This window comes from Arachis duranensis, chromosome 2, assembly GCF_000817695.3.
Source record: "Arachis duranensis cultivar V14167 chromosome 2, aradu.V14167.gnm2.J7QH, whole genome shotgun sequence".
Classification (NCBI taxonomy): domain Eukaryota; kingdom Viridiplantae; phylum Streptophyta; class Magnoliopsida; order Fabales; family Fabaceae; genus Arachis; species Arachis duranensis.
The window spans coordinates 57756821-57762889 of NC_029773.3; the positions used below are offsets into that span (position 1 = coordinate 57756821).

The 6069-nt window shown below is 36.7% G+C and overlaps 1 non-coding gene across 1 annotated transcript; it reads left to right on the plus strand.

The window, feature by feature from the left end:
- The first annotated feature begins 5718 nt into the window (after positions 1-5718).
- LOC127745190 (small nucleolar RNA R71) lies at positions 5719-5827 on the plus strand. The gene has a single exon (XR_008006387.1). It is a non-coding gene; the product is annotated as a small nucleolar RNA R71 (small nucleolar RNA).
- Positions 5828-6069: the final 242 nt, after the last annotated feature.

A 6069-nucleotide genomic window follows, 5' to 3' on the forward strand; every position in this document is an offset into this window, starting at 1 on the left:
TCTCTTTTCTACTTCTTCCTTTCTTAACTTTTGCCTGAGGATGAGCAAATATTCTAAGTTTGGTGTGGAAGGAGCCCTGTTCTCTCATCAAGAACTCAATCCCATGGTTTCAAGAAGTGGCGAAGCCACCCCAAAGAACAAGAAAGAAGACAAACATGTTCGATTCTTTACCAAGTTGCATGAAGAATATTATCACAAGATAATGAGTAAGAGGCCAATAATCCCTGAAGTGGGATTCAAATTAGGAGAAGAAGAATATCCGGAGATCCAAGAGCAAATTCGAAGGAGAGGCTTGGAGATTCTAACTGAACCTGAATTTAAAGTTGAATATAATATGATCCATGAATTCTATGTAAATCTATGGATGATAGATAAGCAAAAGGAAGATGGAACCACATTCCATACCTTTTGCACTATGGTATGGGGAGGTGGTGCGGAATTTACGACCACAAACTAACCGGTAAGTGCACCGGGTCGTACCAAGTAGTACCTCAAGTGAATGAGGGTCGATCCCACGAGAATTGATGGACTAAGCAACAATGGTTGATTAATTTACTTAGTTAGACAAATAGAAAATGGTGTTTGAGAGTTTAAAAAGTATTAAACAAGAAACTCGGAATATCAGAAGACAGGCAAATAAATAAGTTGGGAATAAAATATAGAGAAAGCAGTTAAGGCTTCAGAGTTATCTATTTTCCGGATTTACTTTTCTTATTAATTTATTTTAATCATGCAAGATTTAATTCCTGGCAAACTATATATGACTAAACCCTAATTCCTTAGACCTTTTTAGTCTCCTCTAAAATTCATCAACCGCCAATTCCTTGGTCAATTAATTCCAAATAGAGGGTGAAGTTCAATTCTAGTTATATGCCACAAAAATCCTAATTATCCAGATATAAGAGGATTATGTGTCATGTATCGTGTTAAATCCATATAATTAGAAATTTAGGAGAATATGTTTTCAAACTGTTGTTCAAGTAAAGAGCTTTTCCCAGTTATACAAGAACTCAATTTGAAAGAGGGCCATACTTTTGTTCCACCCAAATTCATAAAATAAAGAACGAAAACAATTCTTGAATTATACATCAATACATGAATTAAAATAGACAAAAACAATAGAATCAACCCATACAATAGACAGAGCTCCTAACCTTAACAGTGGAGGTTTAGTTGCTCATGGTTCAAAGAAAAACTAGGATTCAGGTAAACTGTAATTTACAGAATGAGATGGAATAATTTCCAGAAGAAAAGTCTTTCATTTTTATATCTAATCCTAATTAATTTAAAATCTATTTTCTAAAATTAAAATAATATCTTTTTCTATTTTAAAATAAAATTTAAATTTAAATCAGAATTAATTAAATAATCTGCGCTTTGTAACGTGGGGACCACTTGGTTTCCTAGGATCCACGCCTAACTTCATGCTGTTCACCACACAAGGTGCCTAACTTGAAGTCACGATAATTGTTGCGTGTTGTTGATGCTGTCTTGCGCCTAACTTGAGAAATCTCAAGTTAGGCGCAGCCTAGGCAGAGCTTCTTGGGCGTTCTTCTTTCATCCTTGCGCCTAACTTGAGAATCTCAAGTTAGGCGAAACCTTGGCTGCGCTGGTGGAGAAGAAGTATATATATTGTTAGAAATCTATAGAAGTTAGCTTTCCAACGCCACTGAAATCACGTTCATCGGACCTTTGTAACTTGAGATATTTGGGTTTGAGTGCAGAGAGGTCAAGGTTGACAGCATCATTCGCCTTCTTCTATTTTTCTGTGGAAACTCCATCAGATACAGCCAAATGCTACCTAAAATAAACAAAATTACACAAGATTCAAAGTAGCATCCATAGTGGCTAAAAGATAATTAATTCTTGATTAAACTCAACAATTTAAATGCAAATTTACTAGGAAAAGATAGGAAATATGCTCATGCATCAAAACACCAAACTTGAATTGTTGCTTGTCCTCAAGCAACCAAAACTAATATAAGCTTAGGATGTGAATTTGCATGAGAGTGAGAGTTCAATTAAACTCATGTCTCTTCTTGAAGTGGGGTTTACAACTACAATCCTGAATAGGTTTAGCAGCTCACTATCCTTTGAATCAGACGAATGTTACTGTCATTCGGAATTAGAATACGGATAATATTATGAATTCTCTAGTCTTTTATATTTCAGTTTAATCCTTGAACACAACAAATTTCTTTTTGGTGCTTTGCACCTTGAGCCTAGCTGTGACTTTAAGTATTTTGTCTCAAGTTTCACTTGACACAAAAACACCACAAGCACTTAACGGAGAAACTTTCTTTAAGTTTTGGTTTTTTTTTCCTTCAGTTACTCCCAGACAGTGGTGCTCAAAGCCTTTGGCATACTCTGTTAAATTCATTTGATCTCGACTCTTAGTGTTCTGTCTCAAGGATTACTTGACACAATCACACCACAAGCATATGACCAGGGAAACAACTCTTTGATCTTTTAATCATATGTGACCTCCCTAGTCATTGATGCTCAGAGCCTTGGACCTTGCTTTTATTATTATATTTTTTTTTCTTTTGCTGTTTCTTTTGCTTCAAGGATTAAACTGTCACTTATTGCAGAGAATTCATAATAGTTCTCTAAATTCCTGTTCCTTGTATATCAACATTCTTTGATTCAAATTTAAATATGCACTATTCATGTCATGCATTTAGAGTCATAGAAAATACCACCACATTTGGATAAATGAGACTACTCTTAAAATTAAACTCAATTTCTCAAGCAATACATCACTTCTTTTCTTTTCTTTTTAGATTCAAGTTTAATGAGTAGTACATGAAACATTTTTTTTACTAAAAGCAAATGACAGAATGAAATTAAATCTAAGAACTGAAAGTACTAAAGATCATGCAGGCAATCAAAGCAACAAAAAACAGAAGACAACAAAATAAGAATGGAAGAGAAATAGAATGAAAGGAACTCAACCACCTCAGTTATCCTAGTGGCCATCTCATTCTTCTGGTTGTGCTCTTCCGTGAAGATGATTTGCCTCCCTTTGGTGCTATTTAAAATAAACAGAAAAGCCAAAAAGCGAAGCAACAACACCAAACTTAAAAATTTGCTTGTTCTCAAGCAAAGAAGAACTGAAAACAGAGAGGGACATAAAAAGACATACGATGGAGTAAAAACAAATAGTATTAGAAAAGAAGAATAAAATGATAAAAGAAGAAAAAAATGTTAAAATAATTAAAATATATATATATTATCTCTTAGGAAGGGTACGTGTATGGGAAGGGAAGGATATGAATGAGGGGGTAGGTGGGGTGGTCACGGGAATTGGGAAGGGAGTTGGTCACGGGAATTGGAAGGGTGGGTGCAGGTGTTACGGGCAAAAGGGAAGAGAATCAGGGGCATGGGTTGCTATTATTATTTTTTTATTTTTTTTAATTTTTATTTATTTATTTATTTATTTTTATTTTTTTTCTTTCAATTCTCCCACGCTGAACTTGGAGATAGGCAAAAATTTTTTGAAGTGTTCGGTTCCTGTTCTAAAATAGCTGTATGATCAAAACACACGTAAAACGAAAGAAAAACAGAAAAAACTCAATAAAAATTAAATAAATAAGAAAACCACTACTACAAAAAATAACTAAGGATACGAAATTATCGGGTTGCCTCCCGACAAGCGCTTCTTTATCGTCACTAGCTTGACGGTCAGCTCCTCTAAGGAAGAGGATCATAAGGGCTTAGCTCTTCCCCCTTACTTTGAACTTCTTTCCTGTGTCTCCATAAAATAGCTCAATATGCTCTAGAGAGAGGATTCTGTTTACTGTATAAATCCACACTGGATTGTTAGTCAACACCACTTTCATTCCTAGGGAGAAACCTTCAGTAGGGATCTTTTTGTTTCTCCATCCTCTGGGTACTTTCTTCTTTTTAGGAACCTCCTCCTTGGTGGATGATGCATTCCCGACACCAAACTTAGGTTTGATGTCAGGAGAAATTTTATTGATTGTCACCAAAGGAGGTTTGAGCTGCAGATTCTACTATGCATCATCAGGGGGTTCTTGAAGGTTTGGATTAATAAGCTCGGTCTGCATGCACCTCTCTTCTTCACCTACTGAATGTATATCTTTGAAGATATGAAAGACTAGTTGCTCATCATGCACTCTTAGCACTAATTCAACTACTTCTACATCAATCAGAGCTCTTCTAGTGGCTAGAAATGGTATTCCTAGAATTATAGAGGCATTCTCATCCTCCCCTGTGTCAAGAATCACAAAATCTACTGGGAGGAAGAACTTACCCACTTTGACCAAGATATTCTCCACTAATCCGTATGCATGCTTCATAGATTTGTCTGCCATCTGTAATGCTATCCTTGTGGGTTGTGCCTCTTGGATTTGCAGCTTCTTCATCACAAACAAGGGCATTAAATTGATGCTTGCTCCCAAAACACATAATGCTTTCTCAAAGGTTGTGCTCCCAATGGTGCATGGAATTTGAAAGCTCCCTGGATTCGGCATCTTCCTTGGCAAGTTATTCTGAATGATGGCACTACATTCCTTAGTCAGGATCATTATCTCGTCTCCCTTTAAAGGCTTCTTCTTTGACAACAGCTACTTCATGAAATTGACATAGAGAGGCATTTGCTCCAAAACCTCCACAAAAGGAATATTGATTTGCAACTTTCTGAAGACTTCCAAGAACTTTGAACACTGCTTGTCCTTGGTCTCCCTTTGAAGTCTTTGAGGATATGGCATTTTAGGCTTGTACTTAGGAGCCTTTGTCAATGTAGGATAAGTGTCAAGAGAGTCTGGGAATGGGTTGTTCGCACGCTTTGGAGGGGTGTGCTCTACTTCTTCCTTCTTCTCCTCTAGAGCTTCTTTTTCAATTGGCTCCTTATTAACTTGTGCTTCCGTACTTGCCACTTGTCCACTTATCAAGGTGATGCCTTGCATTCCTCTCTTGGATTCACCACTGTATCACCAGGAAATGTATTTGAGGACCTCTCAGGTATTTGCTTGCTCAGTTGGCCCATTTGCACCTCCAACTTTCTAATGGAAGCTCTGATTTCCTGCATAAAACTTTTCATCATCTCCCAATTAGAATCTTGTTGGGGTTGAGAATTTACCTGCTGAGATGATTGTTGTTGATGAGACTAAAATTGGCGGTTATTATGATTCTTCTGTTAGAAACCGCCCTGAGAATCATTATTGACATTCTGAGATCTCTGAGGTTCCCTCCACCCAAAATTTGGGTGATTTCTCCACCTCTGATTGTATGTCTTAGAGTATGGATCATTATTCGGGTTTCTAGGACCACTCCCCATGTAATTTACCTGTTCAGAAGTAGATTGAGCATAATCATAATTTTCATTTTGTATAAAATCACCTATCATATCGTAAGGGACCTCTTGAGGTGTATTCTGAATGTTGACAGCTGAAACTTGTATTCCACTCAACTGTTGAGTAATTAAATTTATCTACTAACTCAAAATTTTATTCTGAGCAAGGATAGTATTAAGAGCTTCTACTTCCATAACACCTTTCTTCTGAGGAGCTACAAAGTTCACATGATTGCTGTTAGATGAGTATAAATATTGATTGCTAGCAACCAACTCAATAAGCTCAATAGTCTCCTCTAGTGTCTTCTTCATGTGCAATGAACCACCCACAGAATTATCTAAGCACATCTTGGAGATTTTACCCAAGCCTTCATAAAAGATATCTAGTTGTGTCCATTTGGAAAATATGTCTGGAGGGCATTGCCTAGTCAGTAGCTTGTATCTCTCCCAAGCTTCATAAAAAGTCTCACCATCCTTCTGCCTAAAGGTCTGAACCTCCACCCTAAGCTTAGTTAGCTTTTTTGGTGGAAAAAAATTAGTAAGAAACCAGTAACAACCTTGTTCCAAGTATCCAAACTCTCCTTGAGTTGAGAATCTAGCCATAATTTTGCTCTATCCCTCAGAGCAAATGGGAAGAGCATGAGTTTGTATACCTCAGGGTTCACTCCATTTGTCTTCACAGTATCACAAATCTGCAGAAAATTAGAAATAAATTGATTTGGGTCTTATTGGGGAAGACCATGATACTGACA